The sequence below is a fragment of the Schistocerca cancellata genome, chromosome 7 (assembly GCF_023864275.1).
Source record: "Schistocerca cancellata isolate TAMUIC-IGC-003103 chromosome 7, iqSchCanc2.1, whole genome shotgun sequence".
Classification (NCBI taxonomy): domain Eukaryota; kingdom Metazoa; phylum Arthropoda; class Insecta; order Orthoptera; family Acrididae; genus Schistocerca; species Schistocerca cancellata.
In genome coordinates this window covers 609,587,925-609,613,693 of record NC_064632.1, presented here as the reverse complement: position 1 = coordinate 609,613,693, position 25,769 = coordinate 609,587,925, and the positions used below count along the sequence as shown (strand labels likewise).

Below are 25,769 nucleotides of genomic sequence, written 5' to 3'. Positions count from 1 at the left end.
CCTGCCTCTTCCACAGTTAGAACCGATATATTCACTTCCAATCGGAATGTCCTTCTCGGAAACACTTTACGCCGATAGCCTCAATTAGACCGACGTCACGCTGCGCCCTCCTGCTCGTACGACGCCGATTCCCTGATATTGTCGGCAGTATTAATGACAAAAATAAATAAATAAATAACAGTAAAAACAAAAGAACGAAAAGAAAAATAAATAAATAACCGATGTCCAGTGTACCTCTACTCCATGCTCCCTACGCTTTCCTCGGTTACTGGAGGGTGGGCCACGCCTCGGGTCGCGATCGCTGCCCACTTTGCTCCCACCCCTCCGTTTTGGTGCCGGGAAAGTTCCTTTCAAAGAAAAACAGTGCTTTGCGTTCGCGCTTCGTGTAGAAAAAAAATAAAAAATAAAAAAAGTGGCTAGCGTTGCTTCCTTCCCGGTTAGGGGTTTTCTCTGCCCGGGGACTGTGTGCTTGTGTTGGACTCATCATTTCATCATCATTCGTGACGGTGGCTAGATTGGCCTGTGTAAAGACTGGGACATTGCACGGGCTCTGATGACCGCGCAGTTGAGCGCCACACAAACCAAACAGCATCCTCCTTCCTCTCTCTTGATATTCTCTCCCCCCCCCCTCCCCTCCCTCGTCCTTTCTCCGCCTCCTTCGTTATGTGTCAGAATCCATGTAACTTGTCTGTACAACGAAAAACCACTCAAAACTTGCGAATTTTACTAGTTTCGGGCCGAGAGCACTTTTCAGATCACCGTAACATGGTCAAAAATAGTATTTCCGAAGATGTGAAAACCGTGTCAAAAATGTTCAACGAACAGTTAAATGCATGAAGATAACGTATTACTGTAGCCTGCTCGGACATCTCTGAAACGCTAGTGCGTATGCAGCAGTTGTTGCATACCACATTGTTATCTGTATGTACTTTTTTGACACGGTTTCCACGTCTACAGAAATAAAAATTTTTCCTATGATACGATCATTTGAAAATAGGTCTCGGGCCGAAACTGGACAACAAATCAATAAAAAAAGTAAAATTCGCATCTTTGGACTGGCTTTTCGTTGTACTAATTAACAGAAGCCGCTTACCCACAGGTGTTCCAGCATGCTGCAAGTTCGCATGTGACTTGGATACGCACGTGTTTCGCTCTTCAGTGTGTGCTGTGCAACTGTCTGTGTGGGGATTTCTCAAAACACGTTGTCTCGCAAACGACTCGCACTAGAATTCTGCAACAAACATCGCCGACGTTGTAATTCATCCTGAATTTAAATTGTTAATGTCAATAAGCATTGTTCCGTCTAAAAAAGCGTATGTTTCCGAAAAATACTCTTTCTAAACATTGCGAAAATCTGTCGATTGCCTAACAGTTTTTGGAAATTTATGGTAAGTTCCTGTGGGACCAAACTGCTAATGTCATCGGTCCCTAGGCTTGCACACTACTTAAACTAATTTAAACTAACGTGCGCTAAGTACAAATTACACACCCACGCGTTTTGGCTAACAATAGGAGCCCGTCAGTACCAATCCAGTCTGTCAAAATCGCATATCTGTAGCAGTTCCCATTACTCAATACGGGCGGAGCGGGCTTTAGGTGATGAACCCGGTACACCTCACGTAAATGTAACGTATTCTTTCGTTCGCATTTCCGTTTTCTCGTAGCTCAGTGATCGAGACGTGTCCCCTGAGCTGCGTGACGTGCAGTGACACAGTTTTGCGGACACATCGGGTGCTACCTGTGGACAGTGCGTACGAAATGTGTTGCGGAAGTATGTAGTAGTCAAGAAGTAATAAATGCATGACCGAGTGTCTATGGCAGTTTCCTACCAATCTCTCTGGTTATGACATCATCTCTCGAACTATGTGTCGCGCTATTATATAATTTCGCAAGTGCCTTCAGCGGTATAAATGAATACTGTCTGCAAAATGTGTTGCTAACAGACGTATTAGTAAAGGAGTGATAAACTGAAAGGCCTCCACGATGCGGCTGTTTTAGTACACGGATAGCCAAAGTGTAACTACCGATAAACTCTTTCTACTCTCATCATTCTGTGAGTGATGTGAGTGAGAAAATTTCTCTGAGCGGTTTGAAATTTTGTGTAAAGTTATTTGCAAGTAACTAAATGCTCTCATTGTCGAATGCTGGATAAATATAATCGAGCTTTTTTTTCACGTCCACACCTTTGAGATGTAGGTGGTTCTTATCGCTACAGAGGTTCTGCACAGACAGTTAGTGATGTGTGTGCCGTGCTCGGATCGAGTCCATCCAGTAGTTTAGGAGGAGCTGTGAAATACATTTATACACACAGTACAGACGTAGATACACTTTTGTAATATGTATCGATGCACGGATTCTTCAGTCAGAAACACGGATACACAGATTGACAATCGAATCAATAAGATGAACAATTAGACTGGGAAAAAACAACTTCTCCGGATCATATTTGCGTCTAACTACTCAACATCCGGGGCATTCAGGGTATCACGGATGATGTCGTCCTCTGCGTAGGATGTGGGGCACGGAAGGTTTCTGAAACGTGTCGCACGTTTTGTAGTTTACTGTAGTCAGCACGAGTCATCGACGTTAAAGCCCCATTTCTCCGTAGTGTCCTCGGATATTCGCATTCCGGGTCGTGATCTGCGGTGACCAGCTTTCACTACGTGCAGCGTCTAGTCGCCGTGCTTTCTCCACTCACACGGGCGGCCCTCCGCGCTCTGCGTGGCTGTGGCTGCCTGCTGGGGAGGGGGGGGGGGGGGGGGAGGCTGGCGGCAACCAGCAGTCCCACTCACCGCCGTGCAAGTTCGTCGGCAAACCCGTGGGCCGGACGCGCCGTCGCCGGGGGAAGTGACCGGTGCTCGGAGAACCCGGCAGCTGCCACCTGGAGTCCTGCATGACCGAGTAGGCGAGGTGGGGCGAGCACACCCTAACTGGATAGGCTGCCCGCACTAGTTCTAGTGACCGAGCATAGAAGCCGTGACCGAATACGTAGCACGTAACTTCAGACATATTGCACATATCATTATCCGTGTGGCACTGCAGCCAGTACGGGCTTCTCATTTGTGGTGTGTCTCTCTATGGAATCGTGCAGCGCGAGGAGCCAGTGCAGTGAGACGTAATACTGAAACCAATGTTTACACATTGAAGAAACGGGAAGGTCTAAAAAGCCAAGTATGGAGTACATTTCTGTCGGTTGTAGACGAAAACAGTGCGTCTACTGGGTACGTGTCGTGCATAATGTGATAAAGGCTTTCGAAAATCGCTAAAGGATTCCTTCTGCTGCTCACTGTATAAACACAGCACTTTCGCCACATTTTCGATGAAGATAACTTCTTGTTAAATCATGCCCCGAACATCGCATCAACAGTAAATACTGCAAAATGCATCGTAAGGTACATTAAGAAAAGTGGCCTCTGCTCGTCTTTGAAATCATAGTTGAAACAATGCTCGAGTCCTTACACACTCAGTATAACGAAGTTGCTGCTTTGCTGACGGCGCTTACAGACTGAAAAATTGCGTAATTTCTGAGACCATTTAAAGAGGCCACAGATGAATTAGAAGGCGAAAAAGAACGGACAGTCCAGTTATTCTTCTTTGGTTTCACAAACTGCAGCAAATTTGCAGTGTCTATGACATTGTCTCTCAGGTGAGTAATTACTGCAGTTAAAAGCACTGTTTCATTGTGATACGTGATAGATATATAATTATCTACCGTAATTGATGTGTACTAACAGATATGTATTTTTCAACAGGAGGTACAAAGGAATAAAAAATCGAGCCTTGACTTTCGTTTGTCAGAAGATTATGATCACTTCCAGAGATAAAATTGCTTCGTTTCTTTGGCCGTCTTTCCGTGATCTCAATATGCTCGAAATAAATGAAAAGCAGGAAATTCTTAGCAATGTGCGACAAATGTGTGCTACTTACGCAGGTACAGCATGCAGTCATTAACATAATCGTTTTTGCATAGTTGGTGGATAGTGTATTACAGAGCAATGGGAATCCTATAATTTGTATAATACTCGTATTTCATTAACGTAAAACATCTCGTTTGCACGGGGACGTTTCGATGATTTCCACATCAGGTCTATATTACTTGTCTCTTTTGTTTATTGTCATACATCCTGTGTCATCACCACCCAGAAAGAGAGATCGTTTCAAGGAATGGAGGAACAGCAGATCATCCGCAGCAGATGAAGTAGATCTCTACATTTTAATGCACCTCGAAGATGAGGGTGACATGTTAAGGGGTGGAGCAGACAAGAAACATATCTGCCAGGCCTGGCTGCAGTTGCAAGACGTATTTTATGTATCCCAGCAACAAGCGCACTTAGTGAAAGATGCTTCAGTAAAGCCGGCATGTTACTAACAAATCGCCGCAGCCAATAAAATCCGGAACGCTTTAGTGATTTACTACTGATCGACAATAACTATAATTTTGTTTCTGTTGCAAACAAGTGAAAAGTATGACAAGTTACGTTTGTAAATGTTTAATGTTCTTTATATGCTTTTTTTTAGGAAGATCGTTGTCTTCTAGATTACAGGGAAAGCACTTATTTAATGTTTCTTGTTAATGAAAGGAAAAATAAATCTTGTGTTTGGAAATGAGACTCGTCTTCTGTCCGCGATTGTACTGAAATATCGTTTTACTTTCTAATTTAGCTGTGTCACGAACCCGTTCTAGGAAACGTTACTTTTGTATTAAAAGAGAGAAAGAGAGATAGATAAATACATTGTGTGTGTTGTATATATATATATATATATATATATATATATATATATATATGTGTGTGTGTGTGTGTGTGTGTGTGTGTGTGTGTGTGTGTGTGTGAGAGAGAGAGAGAGAGAGAGAGAGAGAGGCCTTGGATTTGTACAGTACAGTGTGTTAAAGAAACGGCACAGAAAGAACTGTTGGCTAATATTTCCACTCTCAGTCAAACGGCTTTAAACAAAGGTCAGCCTTGCCACAATAGGATGCATCACTAACAAATCATTATAGACAGCTTTAAAAAGCCGGTAAATTACAAATCGTCGATGGCTTTTATACACATCCGAAGTAGGCCGAAATTACGCAAATTATTTATTGCTGTAGAACAAAAAATTAATTTGCCTCGGCAGAAAGATGTTTTGCGCGAAACACTGCGTGAAATGAGAGTTATGTGGAAGTGATTTGTTAGTAAAAAAATAACTTATGTAATTTACTGCCGCTGCAAAAGCTCGATACGAGTAAGGAGATTCAGAGAGTAAAGCAGAAAGTTCTTTTATATCGACGAAATCTGTGTGAGCAACAACGTCACTCACAGAAAATGATGGCAGGGTCCTGGTATTGACGGCATCATCATCGACAATGTTAGTCGAGACAACAGAGTTATTTTGGTGAATATTAAAGCTAATGCTCTGTTTTTACACAACGTACAGTTAATTTATAAGGCGGATTGTGCAACAGCTTTTTGACAACTGACACTGCACTAAATATTCGTCTTTTTCAGACATAATAACTTTATCTCGGAACTCTTCCCTTTGGACCGTCTTTGCATGTCATCTGCAACTATGTGAGCGGCTGCAAGTAAACAAATACTAAAAGGTAAACTTAAGAACGTCAGCGTTATACCCTTGGGGTTGGGCTAGTGTTGTGGAATACAGTTTTGATGTGTGTTCGGCTCGCGACACACGTGAACAGGAAGATGTCGTGATGTTCTGGATCATAAAAAAGTGCGAAATTTTTGTATTGCTGTGTATAGAGTCAGCTACATGCATCCAACGAACGTGAGTGCACGAATAACTGAGTAACAGGCCAGTACACACCAAAACTGTATTCCAGAACACTATCCCAACTACAAATGTATAACGCTGACATTCATATAAGTTCACCTTTTAGTATTTGTTTACTAGCAGCCGCTCTCATAGTTGCAGATGACATGATATACGCTGAGAAAACAACGGCGGCAGAAGAAGCACAGAAAATATGCCACAAACAGCGACAGTAATTCTTCAAAGCATGCCATAACATACATAACATACAATAAATAAGATAGTATCCATAAGAAACTGTATTTCAAAAAACGAAGACTAAAAATGAAACGATGTGTTACTGTGTTCGTGTAAATATGCTATTTTCTTGGATTTAAAGAGCCCAGTGAGGATGGTGATGATTGTCGCCGAAACTAGTTCGGGGAACAAATAACAAATAAGTTAAAAAAAAAAGTTGTTTTGCTTCAAGGCGAACTCACAATGATGAAAAATCGCTCGATTCGCACTAGTACACAGCACGAGAAATTACAAATTCCCCGCAGATTAAAACTGTGTGCCCGACCGAGACTCGAACTCGGGACCTTTGCCTTTCGCAGGCAAGTGCTCTACCATCTGAGCTACGGAAGCACGACTGACGCCCGGTACTCACAGCTTTACTTCTGCCAGTATCTCGTCTCCTACGTTGCAAACTTTACAGAAGCCCTCCTGCGAACCGTGCTTCGGTAGCTCAGATAGTAGAGCACTTGCCCGCGAAAGGCAAAGGTCCCGAGTTCGAGTCTCGGTCGGGCACACAGTTTTAATCTGCCAGGAAGTTTCATATCAGCGCACACTCCGCTGCAGAGTGAAAATCTCATTCTGGATACAAATTCCCCGTTACTTTTTGAACACTTCTCATACAGTAATAATTGTCGAATTTGATTGCAGCCCTTCAAAGCAAATTCATACATCTTAACGGAAATACAAAGTAATATGACGTTTTAGCCATCGGTTTAGGAGGACATAGTAGATGGACTTGCATTGAGATGACGTCAGTTTCTGTTTTATAGTTACTGCAGTTACATGAATTCTGACGCACGGCTTCCGTTCCCTCGTTAATGCAACTTGCCCTACAATGTTGTGTTTCTGAAGAAAGTAATCGTTTTCCGCGTATTTGTGCACTGCGACATTACAAACTTAGAGAGCGCGCCGCTGCAGGGCAGGTGGCGACGTCGTGGAGCCTGCGGTGCTGGTGTACGGCTCGCTAGAGGCTGCCGGTTCGCGTTGTCCCCACAGCAGTTGTCAAGCACTACTGCCAGCTATTGTGGAAGCGTGACAGTGCTGATATTCAGTAAGAACATCATTTAATCACTACTGCTTCAGTCGAAATGTCGCCTAGACATTGCCTGGAACACTGAGAAGCTCAGTGGCCGTGTGAGTGCAGAGAGGAACAAGTGGAGCCGCCACTCATCTGTGGGAAGTGTAGGCCCGCAGAGCAGCTGCGGGGGGGGGGGGGGCGGCCTCTTGTTGTCAGGGTGGGCGCTCTGCTCAGTTACCACCCTACCTTCAGCCACACTGAATTTAAAGCAATGGTACAGTTTTTGATCGAGGACTGCCTCTACCTCTCAGAACATATCCTAACACTAAAGTTCTACAAGTGGCCGTGTAGTAAATGTGGCTGCATTCACTGTTCTGCCGGTTTACTTTCTCCACAGACGACCGAGCGAGGTGGCGAAGTGGTTAGCACACTGGACTCGCATTCGGGAGAACAACGGTTCGAGCGCGCCACCGCTCACAGTTCATCCCTTGCTGTTAGTCGGAGAACGTGGTACACGAGCGATGGAGCACAGACACGTTATTCGTCTAATGTAATGCTTGTAGTGCGCCAACAGTTGCAAGATATGTATCTTGGCCCCTCGCTCTCTGGTCTTTTCTTTGTGAAGTCAGCTCATAAGCGTCGTATACAGCGGCCTCGTCGATGTGGGTGAAGACGTGGAGTAGCGATACCTGCTGTCAACATTTGCTACATGATCCGCAGAATGTTTCGAAGAATTCGTAAGTTACTTTGGAGACGAGTGCCGTATTCATCGAAATGTGAAGACGACACGTGTAACACCTCCTTTAGCAGGTAGGCATGAACAGTAAACTGTGACTTTGAACTCGCTACTTCATTTCTTGTTAAGTGAAGGCCGTGGATAAAATTTGAGCCCAACTACACGATGACTTACCCTTCAAATACAGCTGAAGTAATCCGTAGCCACACATTGGCAGTTACCCCGCAGACATCTTACTTGAAAATCCGCGTTCACTGCAATGTTTTGCTTCGATGGGCTTATACCTTCATCCGTATCAGTTTCCGCTGTTAAATGTGACGCCCCCTGCGTGTAAGCATTCCGCCCAACAAACCGCAGTGAACGCAGCAGATATGACGCCAGTGCGGCGCACCACCGCCTCCGGCCTTGACAACAGCTTCACTTCTCATCACTTGAGATCACCTAATTACGGGGACGCCGAATGCACGATTCAGCCGCTGCTCCAGTCGTATCCTGCGGGATTGAGGTCGGCTCCTTTAGTGGTCCAGCCGACGAGCGGTACGGCGCCTGCGTGCTCGTCAGCTTTTCTCAGCTTACGGGGGTTAAAAGTATAGGCCTACTCACAACGGAGCTGCACAAGACAACGCTCGGTCACCGAGCACGTTGAACCGTGGCCGCGATGCACTGAACATTGCCTGCTCAGAACTTTCGTAATTCAGCTGACGCGTTCGATTCCGTATAAATTTCGGCGTGACCAGTTAACTTAAATTATATATTCCACATCAAAAGATAATTTTGCATATGCTTTGAAGCGCCAAAGAAAGTTTTATAGACGTGCGTATTCAGGTGCAGAGTTATGGAAACAGGAAAAAAACGGTGCTACGGTCGGCGACTCCTATATAAGACAAGGGTCTGGCGTAGTTGTCAGATCGGTTACTGCTGCTACATTGCCAGGTTATCAAGATTTACGTGAGTTTGAAGTCGGTGTTACAGTCGACGCACGAGCTTTGGGACATCGTCTCCGAGGTAGAGATGAAGTGGGGAATCTCCCGTACGACCATCTCACGAGGCTGCAGTTGCGGCGGCCGGGAAAGGGTCCTGCAAGAACGCGACAAACGACGAGTGAAGAGAACCGTTCAGCGTGACAGAAGTGCAACCCTTCCGCGAATTGCTGCGTATTTCAAATATGGGGCATCAGCAAGTACCATCGTGCGAACCATTCGACGGAACATCATCGATATGGGCTGTAGCAGCCGAAGGGCCACTCGTTTGCCGTCGATGACGGCACGACACAAAGCTTTACGCCTCGCCTGGGCCCGTCAACACCGGCATTGGACTGTTGATAACTGGAAACATGTTACCTGGTCGGACGAGTCTCGTTTGAAATTGTATCGAGTGGATGGACGTGTACGGGTTATGGAGACAACTTCACGAATCCGTGGACCCTCGATGTCAGCTGGTGGAGGCTGTTATGGTGTGCGGCGTGTGCAGTTGGAGTGATATGGGACCCCTGATACGTGTACATACGACTCTGACAAGTGACAAATACGTAAGCATCCTTTCTGATCACCTGCATCCACTCATGACCACCGTGCATTCCGACGGATTTGGGCAGTTCCAGTAGACCAATGCGACACCACACATGTGCAGAATTGCTACAGAGTGGCTCTGGGAACACTCTTCTGAGTTTAAACACTTCCGCTGGCCACCAAACTCTCCAGACATATACATTATTGAACATATCTGGGATGCCTTGCAACGTGCTGTTCGGAAGAGATCTCCACCTCGTATTGCTCTTACAGGTTTATGGAGAGCCCTGCAGCATCCACGGTGTCAAGTCCCTCCAGCACTACTTGAGACATTAGTGGAGTCCATGCACAAAACTTACTCGAGGTCTGTGTTAGCTATTTATAAAGTTAAAAAAAAAAAACCATCGTAAACGTAGGTACGAAGCCAAGCCGAGGACCTGCAACCGTGGGCAACAACTGACTGGATTTGGGAATCTAGGTCATTAGTGGGGGCTGGCCTCAGAGCCATTTGAAGTGTGGGCAGGTGGAAATGTCGAGTGAGCATGGGGTGTGCAGCAGGTGGTAGTGGAGGTGGCACGCGGCCGCCTCCCGTCCGCCCCCGGTCACTCTGGCCGCACCTGCGCTCCGCTTGCTGCGGTCCGGCGGGGCCGCGACGCAAAAAACGCGCCGCGCCGCGCGGAGCACAGAGGCCGCTCCGGCTGCCTGGCTGCCGCAGGTCCGGCGACCGCGTCGTAAACTGACGGCCGCGCTTTTTGCTGCCGCACTGCCGTGTCGCCTACTCACTGCTCACCACCCCCCACCCACTACTCACGCAATGCTCTACCCTGCAGTCAAAATGTCGTCGCGCGGGACGTGGAAGATGTGCACGTGAGGCTGGTTGTCGCGAGTGTAAGTGATATCCCGACCAATTCATTAATTCAGATTACGAACGAGTCCTCGGCCGAGAGCGAGCAGAGTGCCTGTCCTGGCACCGGCTTACGCGACTCGCTCCTCGCGCTGTGGGATACGGCGATTGTGAGGACGGTAAATTGCAGAACGGCCAGATACGCACGGCGTCGCGCACCGACCGCGTGAATGACCACACCGCGCTCAGGTTCGCCGGCCCTCTAACGGGGCGGTGTGCGAGCCGAGCTGTGCGGGACCCGGCTGCGGTGTTATGGGCAGGGGACGGTGCGCAGACATGATTTCGTTATGACGACCGTGACAGTCACCCGCCCTATGGCGTCACTCAAACTCTTACAAGTAAACCACACGGCAGATGCAAGATTTTCAACCAGAGGTGTTTGTTCTACGAGCGTTTCTATGAATCGTAAAATACGTAATGACGGTAAAAAAATCGGTAGTGCTCGAGTCTGGCGATTGCTGGTTCGAGTCTCTTTTGGGTCATTACTTTTTACATTTTTTCTTTGTTCAGTTCGAATACATTTGATGCGTCTTCTTATTCCTAATTATATATTGCACACAAAATTCACTTTTTATTGCAAATTTGCCTTTTTAACAACCAATATTGTATCAAAACTGTTGCTAAAGATTGTGAAACTTAAAGGAAGATTATAAATTAATTTTTTGTCCATCTTTATGTATTTACACTTCACAGAAATGCTCGTACAACATCCACCTCTGTTTAAAAGTTTACCACAGCCGGGGATCGAACCCGAGCTTTCCTCTGGCAGGCAATCATTTTGCTACAAAGCCACGTGGCCCGTCGAACAGAAATTAACTTTTTTCGTATATGACTTCTCAACTTCACATGCCGTAAATGTAAAAAATATACAAAAGTTCGACTGCTTTGCGGTCATCTTGTTAATTATAAATGTTGAACCTAACGGGACAAGTGCGGGAAAATAGAGGTTTTGAGCGGGACATACTAAAATCTTAAATAACAGCCACAAAATCACAAAAATACTAAAACATACAAAACAAAACAACTGCGAAAGACCATACAACGACGAAAGTAACATAAAATTAGCGCGAATCAACAGTAACTGGTAACAGAATATGACTTGTTTGAAGAGCCCGATACCAGGACAGGGAGGGAAACTAATACCAATACGGAAAGCAAAACTGCTACACCAATACATTTCCTCAAAAATCCCGACAGTTAACAAAACATGGTACCAAATATATATAGCCCGATTAGCGGTACAGAAACACAAAAACTTATACCAATAAATATAGACAAAAATCTCGACAATTAATGAAACACGGTAACGAAAACATTGCTTGAGCTTTACTGCCAAACTCGAAAGCTTAATACCAGTGCAGGGAGCCATAAACGGATACCATTACAGAAAGTGAAAAGGCGTTACCAATACAGACACCAAAATATCGGGACAGTTAAGGAAATACGTGTAACACCCCCAGACCCAACAAAAGTATGCTAAGGCAACGTCACTATAACAGATTGTACCGCCACATCTCATACCAAGTACCACGCCGTGCAAGTTATTTCACCAGCTAAAAAGTGCTGCTGACGGACCACAAAAAAGTGGAATATGTTCCTCTTTAAAAAAAAACTCTGACAGAGGAGTGAGGAATCACGTGTCTCTATCCTCATTCCGACGTCCTTACAGAAAATTTTGGCATGAGAACATATTAGCGCTCTTTTAACACAGAATACTGTAAATCCTTTTACCCAGTCCCCCTCTGTATCGCTCAGGGGGATCGCAACTCTTTTGTGAGTATGTAATTGGCTACCTCAGGGCCCCCCAGTCTTTGCAGCACTATACTTCCACTATCCCCCCCCCCCCCCCCCGACCCTTTCCTTTCCATCGGATGGTTTTTCTGGTGCAGACCCCACTTGCATGTAGTACATGATTCAGGACCTTAGTTTTCCATTTCAGCTCCAGTGCTCTCTGCATATTTTCATTAATGAATAAGTTACATGGTCTCTGTTGTGGAGTGGTAAGAGAGCCAACCCGGTATGAGAGGAAGCCGAAAGGCACGCGTTTTAGCTCACGCAGGCTGGCGTGAGGTCTGGAACAGGTCAAGGAAATTAGACTAGCAAAAAAGGACGTAGCTGTGGAATACTTAACTTTAATCCGTAAATGGTGAACATCGCTCTTGACGGCACACGTTTTACAGCATCAATAGTAACTGGTAATGGCGCCTTGCTAGGTCATAGCAAATGACGTAGCTGAAGGCTATGCTAACTATCGTCTCGGCAAATGAGAGCGTATTTTGTCAGTGGACCATCGCTAGCAAAGTCGGTTGTACAACTGGGGCGAGTGCTAGGAAGTCTCTCTCTAGACCTGCCGTGTGGCGGCGGTCGGTCTGCAATCACTGATAGTGGCGACACGCGGGTCCGACTTATACTAACGGACCGCGGCCGATTTAAAGGCTACCACCTAGCAAGTGTGGTGTCTGGAGGTGACACCACAGTCTCCATTGTTGGGTTTGATCTGAGACAACTTTTCCAAATTTTTCAGAAGTACAGATCATGCCCAGTGTGGTGTCTGTTCCACCTTTGTGCCTTTCCACCTCGGCAACCTTCTTTTCCACTGTGGTAGTACACCCGAAACCCAGCACAGCACCCGTCCTGTTGGGGGGGGGGGGGGGGGTCGTCACGTACCTGCGTGGCAGTAGTAAGTACCCTGGCCATGCAGGCATTGCACTTTTAAAAAGTTCCTCATACATGCCAAGGAGTATGTGCCCTTCGTGACTGGGGCAGGGAGCTCCGAGCAACGGATTACTGACGAGGTGGCCATTGCTGAGGCTGGCTGAGTACCTCTGCTCCCAATGGCTGGCACTATATTCGGTGACTTTCAGACAAAGCAGATTAAGTTTTCTCCCACTGGTGGTCATACAGCCACAAGAGTCTCTTTAGAAGGAGAGAATTTGTTCAACATGGAGGGATACAGACCCAAAATGTTTTCTTCTCTGGTCCCGCAGGAGGAACGTAGGGCTATATCACAAGCAGGGAAATACTCCCCAAATATAGGGCGATTCTTTTTTGGTCACAAAAACTGTACTCTTCGTAGAGACTATACATGACAAGTCTGGGGCAGTTACAACCATCTCCAAAATAAAGAAAGGCTCAGTTTTGATGAAACAGCATGCCCTGGCCAATCACAGGCGTTGCTTGCTTGTTACAAACTGTATCATATTCGACTGACAATCACTCCACAAAATAGTTTCAACGTGGTTCAAGGTATCATTTTCCATTGTGACCACCTCTTGCACTCTGACGATAAGCTATGCACCAATTTGGAGCAACAGGGCATACACTTCGTTTGTCGTGTCCATAAGGGCCCAGAGGACGATAGGGTTCTGGGGTCTTCACCTTGGCCTTTGAGAGCGATTCACTGCCTGTGGTATACTGATGTGACATGAAATTATATATTCCCGCCCTCCCCCCCCCCCCCCCCCTTTGCGGTGTTTCAAATGAATGCAATTCAGACACGTGTATTTGCACTGTGATGCCAGCCAGCCCAGTATGTATGGATGTGGATGACAGTTGGACGCGAACATTCACTGTGCTCCTCCCTCACCCCACCTGGACCACCTGTGGAAAGCACCATTCTCCCTGCTCACCAGGCTGCACTGTCTTTCAGAAAGAGAGAGAGAAAAAAAAGCAGGAATATAAGACTCTGGACAGACTGACATACCAAGAGGCCAAGAAAAAATACGAGCATGTACATGCTGCACTCATGACAATGTCACACGCTACATCTATGACGACGTCACCCTCTCTGACTACAGTACTCTCTTCCCCATTGTGCATCCTACAGTGAGTCCTCATGATCACTCGAGCATGCCTACCTCCCTTCCCTGACGGTTGATGGAGTTCGTCCTGCTGCTTCCCCCACACCCACTTTGGGAAGAGCAGTGACTCCCCACCCACCGCGGACACTGATTCGCATCCCATAGCTGGAGATGAATCACCCTCGTCCTACTTTTTATGCCAGGAACGGGCCCTTTGGGCCACTCCACTCCGAGATTTTTGCCGCTCTGCACAGGGCTTCAAAATCTTCTTCAGTCCCTGAAAAAAAATTAGTGAGTCATCCAACACCACTAAGAAGAAGAAAGACAAAAATATATTTTCCAAGCAAACTGAAAGAAATTCCAGTGGCCCCAATGCCATTGGATCTCACATATTCTGTTTCTGTGGCCATGGCAGCAATCCTGGCTCCAGACCGCGACGCACGGTTTTCCTCGGATCCTGCGTGTTGGTAACCCCGTCACCTCTCAACCTGTGACATCAGGCGACCCCGGGACATGTCCTTCCTCCTTGGTCCCTTCACGCCCTCACAGAATACCAACAGTACGATCGTCCAGTGGAGTTGTGGTTTTTTTCTCCACTACTTGGCTGAGCTACAACATCTCTTAAGTTCTTCCCCTGCTTTCTTTGTTTTCAGCGACTGGGTCCTCTGCCATTCTTGGCTACTGAGGTTATTTTAAGAATTGTGCTGATAGGGTGTTGGGTGAAGTTTCCCCATACGTTCTGGACTCTGTGTATAGCGTACTTGTGACTCTCGATACAACTTTGGAGGCTGTGGGTGTTTAGGTAAGGACATTTCAGGATTTTAACACCTGTTATTTTTATCGTGATGGTGGAGTGTCTCAGAACATATTGTCTGCATTGGTTTCCTAATCTTGGGTGACTTCAGTGCCCATAATCCTTTGTGTGGTAGAACCACGATCACTGGCTATGATAAAGACATCCCCTAGAGATGGACAGCTATCGCCTAGTTAGTCTCACAAATGCTCTCTGTAAGTTGCTCAAACACGTGGTTAGCCAGGGGCTGTGCTGGCTCCTTGAGCCTCGGAGCCTTCTGGCTCCGTCCTAGGGATTTTCGAATGTCGTTCCACTGCTGATAATTTAGTCTGCTTGCAGTCTGCCATCCAAAGAGCTTTTATCTGATGCCAACATCTTATTGCTGTCTTCTTCGACCTACACTCCTGGAAATTGAAATAAGAACACCGTGAATTCATTGTCCCAGGAAGGGGAAACTTTATTGACACATTCCTGGGGTCAGATACATCACATGATCACACTGACAGAACCACAGGCACATAGACACAGGCAACAGAGCATGCACAATGTCGGCACTAGTACAGTGTATATCCACCTTTCGCAGCAATGCAGGCTGCTATTCTCCCATGGAGACGATCGTAGAGATGCTGGATGTAGTCCTGTGGAACGGCTTGCCATACCATTTCCACCTGGCGCCTCAGTTGGACCAGCGTTCGTGCTGGACGTGCAGACCGCGTGAGACGACGCTTCATCCCGTCCCAAACATGCTCAATGGGGGACAGATCCGGAGATCTTGCTGGCCAGGGTAGTTGACTTACACCTTCTAGAGCACGTTGGGTGGCACGGGATACATGCGGACGTGCATTGTCCTGTTGGAACAGCAAGTTCCCTTGCCGGTCTAGGAATGGTAGAACGATGGGTTCGATGACGGTTTGGATGTACCGTGCACTATTCAGTGTCCCCTCGACGATCACCAGTGGTGTACGGCCAGTGTAGGAGATCGCTCCCCACACCATGATGCCGGGTGTTGGCCCTGTGTGCCTCGGTCGTATGCAGTCCTGATTGTGGCGCTCACCTGCACGGCGCCAAACACGCATACGACCATCATTGGCACCAAGGCAGAAGCGACTCTCATCGCTGAAGACGACACGTCTCCATTCGTCCCTCCATTCACGCCTGTCGCGACACCACTGGAGGCGGGCTGCACGATGTTGGGGCGTGAGCGGAAGACGGCCTAACGGTGTACAGGACCGTAGCCCAGCTTCATGGAGACGGTTGCGAATGGTCCTCGCCGATACCCCAGGAGCAACAGTGTCCCTAATTTGCTGGGAAGTGGCGGTGCGGTCCCCTACGGCACTGCGTAGGATCCTACGGTCTTGGCGTGCATCTGTGCGTCGCTGCGGTCCGGTCCCAGGTCGACGGGCACGTGCACCTTCCGCCGACCACTGGCGACAACATCGATGTACTGTGGAGACCTCACGCCCCACGTGTTGAGCAATTCGGCGGTACGTCCACCCGGCCTCCCGCATGCCCACTATACGCCCTCGCTCAAAGTCCGTCAACTGCACATACGGTTCACGTCCACGCTGTCGCGGCATGCTACCAGTGTTAAAGACTGCGATGGAGCTCCGTATGCCACGGCAAACTGGCTGACACTGACGGCGGCGGTGCACAAATGCTGCGCAGCTAGCGCCATTCGACGGCCAACATCGCGGTTCCTGGTGTGTCCGCTGTGCCGTGCGTGTGATCATTGCTTGTACAGCCCTCTCGCAGTGTCCGGAGCAAGTATGGTGGGTCTGACACACCGGTGTCAATGTGTTCTTTTTTCCATTTCCAGGAGTGTACAAAAGGCCTACGACATGTCGCTACATCCTCGCTATCTTATTTGAATGGGGTCTCCAGGACCCACGACTGGTTTTTGTCCATAAGTTCTTGTCGCACCACATTTTTTGAGTTCGAGTTGGTGCTTCCAAGACTACCCCCCCCCCCCCCCCCCCCGTATGTTAGAGATGGGGTCTGGTAGGGCTCTGTATTAAGTGGGCATCAATGGTCTAGCCGCACATGTGGGTCTTCTTTATTATGCCCCACGTATGCCGACGATTTTTGCTTTTAGTGTTACTCCTCTAGTGTGGGTCCTGCTGAAGGCTGTCTGCAGGGCGCCGTTAGAGAGGAGCAGTCACTGGTCCTTACCCATGGCATTCACTTCTCAGCCGCCAAGGCTCACGTTGTGCCTTTCTCTCGCCATTGTACTGTTCATCCACATTCAGTACTTTACCTTGACGACCAATCATTCAGTGAGGTGGAGACTTACCACTGTTTGGGACTGATCTTCGATACCCAGCAGATGTTGCTTCCCCATCGACACCAGCTGCTAGCTACACAAGATACACTTCACTGCCTCAGTAACATCAACTGGGGTGCAAACTGCAACGCCCTTCTGCAGTTTGCAAAGTCCTGATCCTGTGCATTGTTGATTATGGGATTGTGGTAAACGTTTTGGTACTGCCCTCAGCATTGCGGTCACTGGACTCGATACACCACGTGAGGTCTGACTTGCAACAGGAACCTTTGAAACTAGCCCAATGAACAGCCTCTCGCCAAGGCAGCTACCCAATTATGTTGTACATATGTTGCAGCTCTCCTAAGTATCCAAACCAGCGTGTCCTTTTCCCCAGTAGGGAGATCTCTCTCCTACAACAGAAGCCAAGATCTGCGGTCACAACTGCAGCCCGTCACAATGTCTCTTCTCTGAACTCCAACTTCCCCCCTCCCTCACTGTCGCCTTTTTTCAGGGAGCAATCGCGTACGCCTCCATGGTGTGCAGCGTGACCACTGATTTGTCTTTGGACCGAATGATTCAGTTGACCCTATGGCACCGTCGCCATCTGTTCCTGGCTGTCTCCTCGATGCATTTCCGTGTTTGGAAATGGAATTCACTGATAGCTAAATGGCCGGTGGACAAACAAGTTCTGCATACACACATGCAAGGTGCAGTGAACTACACTCACTGCCAGATGGATGCGACGACTTCAGTGCTGAAAAGGTGACGATCAAATAAGCTCTAAGCCATACACGTTCGTGCACCAGTAAGATGCTTCTGATGTGCAGCAACCCCTGAGAGTAGTTGGGCAATGGGTCTCCAGGTCCACTTTTGATACCAATTTGATATCACATTAATCATGCAAGCTAATTAATTGACGGATCAGTTACTCACCCCCCACCCCACCCCCTGGGTCTCCCCCAGCTGGATGGCATGTCGGCCCCTCAGTGAACTCCCGGCCCCCTCCCCTCCCATGATGTTATCCAATTTAGCAGCTCAGAAAAACTGGTGAGAAATTCAAATTTGTTGATGAGAATATCAAAATTTTTGTATTCGCTTTGAGTTTCGGAGACCAACTGACATAGTTCATAGCACCAACACCATAGGGCGCTGTTGGCTCTCCCCCACTCCCCTCTCCCCTCCCCCCCCCCCCCACCTGAAAATTGGTGGGAAAAGGACTCAGTCTATGCTGGGCTGCCGGACAGACCTGAAGTAACTCTTTATTATTTCCTACACAGTGCGGAATATTGTTTATTTAAACGATTTCAGTTGTCATTGATCGAGCACTAGACTATCTCCATCCAGTTTCGTTTGAGGCAGCTATATGTTGAGTGGATATTTTCGCTACGAGTCTAGCACTAGAGAGTTGCTCCAGCCGGTCTAGCCAATAGGCCTGTATGGAAAATAATGATAGGACAGCGTGTTATAACTGAATCACAAGTGAGCAGCTACTGCTGCCAGGAGCCTGAGGAGCATAAGGGTGGGTAATAATATTAGAACGGTGACACTCTGCGCCCCTGTGTAGGTTCCGTTAAAAGATCTCGCTGCAGCGAAAAAACTCCTGATCAACAGCTCCTCACTTTAGAACTCTCTCTTGAGGTAAAGTGTACAGCTCGTCGTATCGCGGTCGCGTTCTCGGTTCCCTAGCACGGGGTCCCGGGTTAGATTCCCGGCGGGATCAGGGATTTTCACCTGCCTCGAGATGTTTGGGTGTTTGTGTTGTTCTCATCATTTCATCATCATTCATGAAAGTGGCGAGTTTGGACTGAGCAATGGTTGGGAATTTGTACCGACGCTGATAACCCTGCAGTTGAGCGCCCCACAAACCAAACATCATCATCATCTTAAGGTAAATAAATGCTTCGTTACATATGAAGAGCCTCAAGGTAACACCACAGAGAACTTGTAAATATCTGGCTTATACTATGTGGCACTTCAAAATTTCGATAATATAGTTGATTTTATTACGATGACATCTCGCCCTATGTAGGTTCCATCAAAAGCTCTCACTGCAACGTGAAAACGCCTGATTCATTCTCCAATTCTTAGATCGCATCAGTGATACTCTCACCATCGCATCCACCTACTTGGTGGCGCGTCATTGATTTCAAATTGATAGGCTAATTAATAAATTTGATCATGAGATTCCCTTTGCATTGTGAGTAATTCTTTTTTTCCTGCAATCGGTTTACAGTTGCCAGGTAACCATTACAGATGCTTCCATGACGTCTCTGGAGGCTTCCAACAGTCTAGGTAGTCACTTCCTCTGTTACCAAAGTGGGTGGTAACCGTCGTCAAATAGCCGAAGATATTCAATGCTATTTGCGTTCTATCTCTCGGTTGTCTTGTCATGCTGGTGGAATTATATCACTTAGAATTCTGGCATACTGCTCCCTAACTTATCCTACTAAGACCTGTCAGTCTATGGTGGCATTAGGATGTTTCACTCTCTTCTCCGCGCCCTGGATTGCATGTGAACGGCAGTCACCGGGGAACGAACCTCTGCCCGCGCGTCAGGGCTGTAGCGCTCACAATGACGGACAGCTGTTAGTGATTCCAAACTCGAAATGCGCCCCAGAAGAACTGGGCGCTTAATTGTCGCTGCGGCGAATGTCGCGATGTTGAATAATAGGCTCCCCCTCATCCCTCCTTGAAACTGAAAATTCTCAGATGTTTTTTCCGAAAAATCATGGAAAGGCCGACACAGCGAGCGACAAGAAAATTCCAGTATAGTGACCGCCACATCCCAAATGTGTAGGAGTCTGCAGACCTAGGTTACCCTCAGAATACAGCCCGCTACCGGTATTCCTATTGCCTCCCGTCAAACTAGGGGGCAGATACTGCGAATCCCTGGAGGGAAGACGATGTTCTTTTCTCAGTAGAGAACTACCACGAACATAGGATACGAGAAATTAGAGCTCCTACTGATACGTAAAGGGAGTCTTTTTCCCTCGCTGTGTTTGCTACTGGAATAGGAAGGGAAATGACCACTAGTGCAACAGGATACCCTCCGCCACACACCGTACGATGGCTTGCGAAGTAATCATATAGACATAAATTTAGTCTACCTATTAAGATGTCAGTCCATCCATTTATAGGCACACAAAGCTCAGCGAAGAATGTTGTCTCTTAATGTATCTAGAAAACAAAAGACTGAACTTGTGCTGCTGATTGTCTCTCTGTGGAAATCTTCGCATTAGCCTTTAACTGCCTCATTGCAGTTACTTCGCGAGAAGTACGTAACAGGTTGTACTATTTTTGCCCAAAGTACGTAGAAGTAACGGTACAGAGCTCACCTCTCAACTCCCTCGTAGTCACACTACTGCTTACCTGCCGTATTCTCACGAACCTTCTAGTCTTCGATATATACGCATTTGAATTCACCTGATTTCGACGAGTAAGGGATATTTCCCCCCCCCCCCCCCCAGTCAAGTTACAGACCAGTGCTAATTCTCTCGAAATTCCATCACCCCACTACTATAGCACTGTTCCATTACTTTAGAAGACTGTCTAGTCCACTGACCAGAGAAAGAGCTATCACAACGAGAAAAATTACACACTAACTTACAGGAGAAAATTCTAAATCACGCAGAGTATATATCGATTGCACAAAGAAATTCAGAAGCATATCACCTACAGTTCATCGGCATCGAATGACTGACTATAATTATCTCTCCTGCACATGACCTAATCTCCTTTACCATATCCTTATGATTACCGCCGGCCGGGGTGGCCGAGCGGTTCTTTGGGGAATCATATTCGTGGCACTCTCATATCGCCAAACGAGTCACCTTTTTCGAACCTATCTGCTACGGGCCCCTACAGCAAAAGTCCAGCTTCGTTTCAGTCTCACTGCATCTTATAACTGTTCCTCGATCTCTGCCCCGCCATGACTGCAGCTCTGCGCTTATGATCATTCCAGTTTAAGTCGGAAATGAGCAGAAGTCGAAGAGTGCTATATGCACCAACTTCTACATCGCCTGCAGAAAAAGGGTGAGCTTAGCTAACTCGACAGGACTGTATTTTGACCACTCGATGGAAATGATATAACATCTTGTCATAGCTCCTCCAGTCGTGTGCAGTGTCTAAGGCCAGCGTCAAACGAAGCTTTCTCCTGCAACACGAGGTAGTAGAAAACACAGTACGAGCAGTTACAGTGATGTTTCTTATCAGGAAAATTAGGATGACTCCGTAACATACGGGAATTGGAAAAAGGACGAGAATTTTTTCACTGCATTGAGGTTGTTTCCAAACTACATATAGGTGCTAGAGTCCGAAAGAGGTCTGTGTAACTCAGGGTGTATTCATGTCTATTATCCAAACACTGTCTCTATCCTCCTTATTTTGTACCACCCAACAGAGAAAAACTATGAACTAGAAATACTCCGCTAGAGTCACCCGGTAGGGAACTCGATAAGATATTGCTGTTTACCTCTCTTCCAATACATTGAAAACAAATATCTTCCGCTTAATTCGAGCGTATGTGGCGACCCTATTAAATATACAAGTATTGGTCCATTGTAACAGCCGACCAGTAATCAAAGTCGCTTGCACAGACCAGTGTAAAGTTTCGTCACCTGTAGTGTAGGAGGACCGTATCCTACAGACTATCAATCGCAAGAGAGGATCTCTATATTGTTCTTTCACAAGCAGTTTGATACATTTTTTTCTGCTGTAACACATCCAAGCTCTGTTCAACCCATTGGCTCTCACAGAAATCTGGACACCGCATGGTGTAAACTATACTGTTCCCACAACGCACAAGATGGTTGAAGTAAAAAACAGAGAAGGTGTCCCTTATTGACAAAAATGTGGATGACATTGCAACATACAGATACTGAAAGAGTTTGCGGCATTGTGGAGCGTTTCCAAGCAGCTGTTCAAAGGTGATGGGCTCTACATTTACTCTCATCTTACACACTGAAGGGCTAGCAGGTCTCAGTGTTCCATTTCGATCGATTCGTCGTACTGCAGTCACCGTTTCATGCAGGCCAATCCCAGAAGATGTTGATCCCACCAGGACTCTCTCCATCTCAAACAAGTGTACCAGTTAATCATTATGCTGCAGTCAACAGCGTGCAAGTGGACGGATGGGATGGAAAGGACACTGTCCATGTGGGGCGATGTACTGTAATAAGTGCCACAGGTGATACTGCTACCAATTTCAGCAATTTTACCAGTTTTTCCGTAATTTCAGCGCCGACCAGCGACACAGCAGCATGCTCCCCAGTTTCTGAGTCGTCGCTAAACCATCCCTCCAATACTTTGCGAGTATCGTATACTAGATTGCGAATGTAGACAGATGACTGTGCATCATATTTGTTCATGGCTAATTCTGGAACAGATACATCAAGGTATACCAGACAGCGTCGTATATCGATGAAGTTAGGTTTTCTACATATTTCTAGCACTTCGATCATAGTGCGTAATTTACGATTACGATTTCCCATCTTTTCCTATGTGGGTAGGAGTCACAGAGAATTCGCGCGTTCTTAAGATAAAGTTGGAGTTTCAAAGATCTCCACACATTGTCTTTGACCAACCCTCGCTACAACACTGCCCTCGATTTAATTTTCAACTGACCAGAAGTAATAGGGTACTATGCTCACTACAGTCCATGTCTCGTGAATGAACAGAGCGATCTGAATGTGTCACTAGGTTCAGCCAAGACTGTTCCGCACCAGTCTTACTCATAGCACCCATCAAAGTGCACAAGATTTCTCGGTGTGTAGTAAATACGAGAGTCTTGTCATGATACAACAAATGGTTGTGAAGAAACATGTGGTTTATTCACGATGGAGCTACAAACAGACGGCGTTTGAAGCAATTTTACGTAAATCAACTGCGCTGTCAATTCTAAGGTATTGATCTAATGTCTGGGGTCAGTACCGAGAAGGTATTGGCAAGAGAGAAATGGTCATAGAACATAAATACATGCGCTCCTAAGGCTACGTGGTTCTACACTTAAGAACGTTATAATGTTACGGCCATGTGCTTTCCGAAATATTAGTCATATCGAGCGCAGCGTTCTTAATACTCTAATGCAGGTTCAAAAGGGAAAGCGCATATGAATACAAGCAAAATCTAGTAGACTTTCGGATGTCTGTGGAAGATCTATCCACGAAGCATACGACAGCTACCACCATCACACCTTAGCAAAAGATCTCGCTGAGAACCCGAGGAAATTCTGGTCTCGTGTAAAATCGCTAAGTTGGTCTAGGGCTTCCATTCCCTCCTTTGTTGACGAGTCTGGTGTGACAGTTAAAGATAGCAAAACGAAAGCCGAAGTTTTAAATTTCACATTGAAGAAATAGTTCACACAGGACAATCGTACATACATACCCTCATTTGACCATCGGACAGACGACGTGGTAATAAGCATCCCTGGCATAGAGGAACAACTGAAAGCGTTGAAAGCAAATAAATCACAGATCCGCATCGGATCCCAATTGTTTTTTTAGAACGAGTACTCTACTGCATTGGCCCCTCATCTAGCCTGCATTTATCGTGAATTTCTCTCCCAGCACAAAGCCCCGAGCGACTAAAAAAAGAGCAGTTGACTCCAGTACGTAAGAAGGGTAAAAGAACGCACCCACAAAATTACAGAGCAATACCCCTAACTTCCGTTTGCTGCAGAATCCTTGAAAATATTCTCAGTTCGAGTAAAATAAACTTTCTTGAGACAGAGAAGCTTATGTCCTCGAATCGGCATGGCTGTAGAAAGCATGGCTCGTGCAGAACTCAAATTGCCCTTTTCTCACGTCTGCATCTACACCCATACTCCGCAGGCCACCTGGCGGTGTGTGGCGGAGGATACTTTGAGTACCTCTATCGGCTCTCCCTTCTATTCCAGTCTCGTATTGTTCGTGGAAAGAAAGATTGTCGGTATACCTCTGTGTGGGCTCTAATCTCTCTGATTTTATCCTCACGATCTCTTCGCGAGATACACGTAGGATGGAGCAATATACTGCTTGACTCTTCGGTGAAGGTATGTTCTCGAAACTGACAAAAGCCCGTACCGAGCTACTGAGCGTCTCTCCTGCAGAGTCTTCCACTGGAGTTTATCTATCATCTCCGTAACGCTTTCGCGATTACTAAATGATCCTGTGACGAAGCGCGCTGCTCTCCGTTGGATCTTCTCCATCCCTTCTATCAACCCTATCTGGAACGGATCCCACACCGGTGAGCAGTATTCAAGCAGTGGGCGAACAAGTGTACTGTAACCTACTTTCTTTGTTTTCGGACTGCATTTCCTTAGGATTGTTGCAATGAATATCAGTCTGGCATCTGCTTTACCGACGATTAATTTTATATGGTCATTCCATTTTAAATCACTCCTAATGCGTACTCCCAGATAATTTATGGAATTAACTGCTTCCAGCTGCTGACCTGCTATACTGTAGCTAAATGATAAAGGATCTTTCTTTCTTTGTATTCACAGCACATTACACTTGTCGACATTGAGATTCAATTGCCATTCCCTGCACCATGCGTCAGTTCGTTGCAGATCCTCCTGCATTTCGGTACAATTTTCCATTGTTACCGTGGTGGATAATCCACCCTAATCAGCCAACTGCTGTTGAGCGGGAGGGCTGGGCCACAGAAGCAACATTCGCGGTTTATAAGAACAACACTTTTATTGACTTGTCTTTGGCCAAATAAAATTTTATCTTTAAAATTAAGAGTCCTTACAAGCACGGGCAACGGCCCTATTCAAATAACATCAATCTTTGACCAAGCATTAAATGACTTGCAAGTTAATTAAATTCTATACACAGTAAAGTTCGCAAAAGGAGACTACAATAATGAGATAAACTTTAACCAATAATGGATATCACAAATTTTTTTTAACACAAAATAAAATACAAACTGATACGCCCCTTCGTGACACATTTTCAAAACAAGTGACGTCACATAGGCACGGTGTAATTCAAGTAGCAGAAGGGGGCCCACTGGAGCCAGGCCAGAGGCGGCTGGACCCAGACAGAACCCACGGGGGAAGCGGGCGAGCTGGACAGGGCGCCGCGCTCACTGCACTGTAACACACTGAAGAGAAGGTCTTAGAGCCCGTGCTACTGTACAGTTTCAGAGAAAAGGGGTAGGGGGGGGGCGAGAAAACGGCAAACGTTAATTCCTCAAACGTAAAATAACTACAATGTGTAAAATGATAGCCTATTTCACGAACATTGCAATAAAATAATCAAGGATGAATCAATAACTAATGCCCTTGACGTAACCTTAAAGGGCGAGGGCGAATAAGATAATACCAAGTCAGCTTAGAAGTTGAAACTACACTCGTAGGTCGACATATGCTCACTGATGCTGGGGAGCTCATTTGAGTTGCCCCTCAACAGGATACTGAAAAAAGTTAAGCAGTCAAGTGAGGTCAGCATTTCACGGTTTGCGAGTGAACAAGTAATGTAAAATTAGATAACACAGAACGTACAGATTCAATGTTAAGCCTGAACTTTGAACCAACTATAACAACGTCCACACAGCTCACTGTACCAGGAAAAATACTACAGTTTCACCATACTCGCTTATGCCGTCCGACACTCCGAACAGCAATAGTACCAATTAATACATTTCGCTTGCTCGGACTGTATCACATCACAAAATGCAGATAGACATTTAACCAAACACAATAACACGTGATTACTTAAACAGCACTAAATAGAGGGGAC

General features: G+C 46.5%; 1 protein-coding gene across 1 annotated transcript in view; it reads left to right on the top strand.

Moving 5' to 3' along the window:
- LOC126092940 (cadherin-related tumor suppressor-like) overlaps nucleotides 1-25,769 on the top strand; it is a 518,310-nt gene that overhangs the window by 63,428 nt on the left and 429,113 nt on the right. The window lies entirely within an intron of this gene.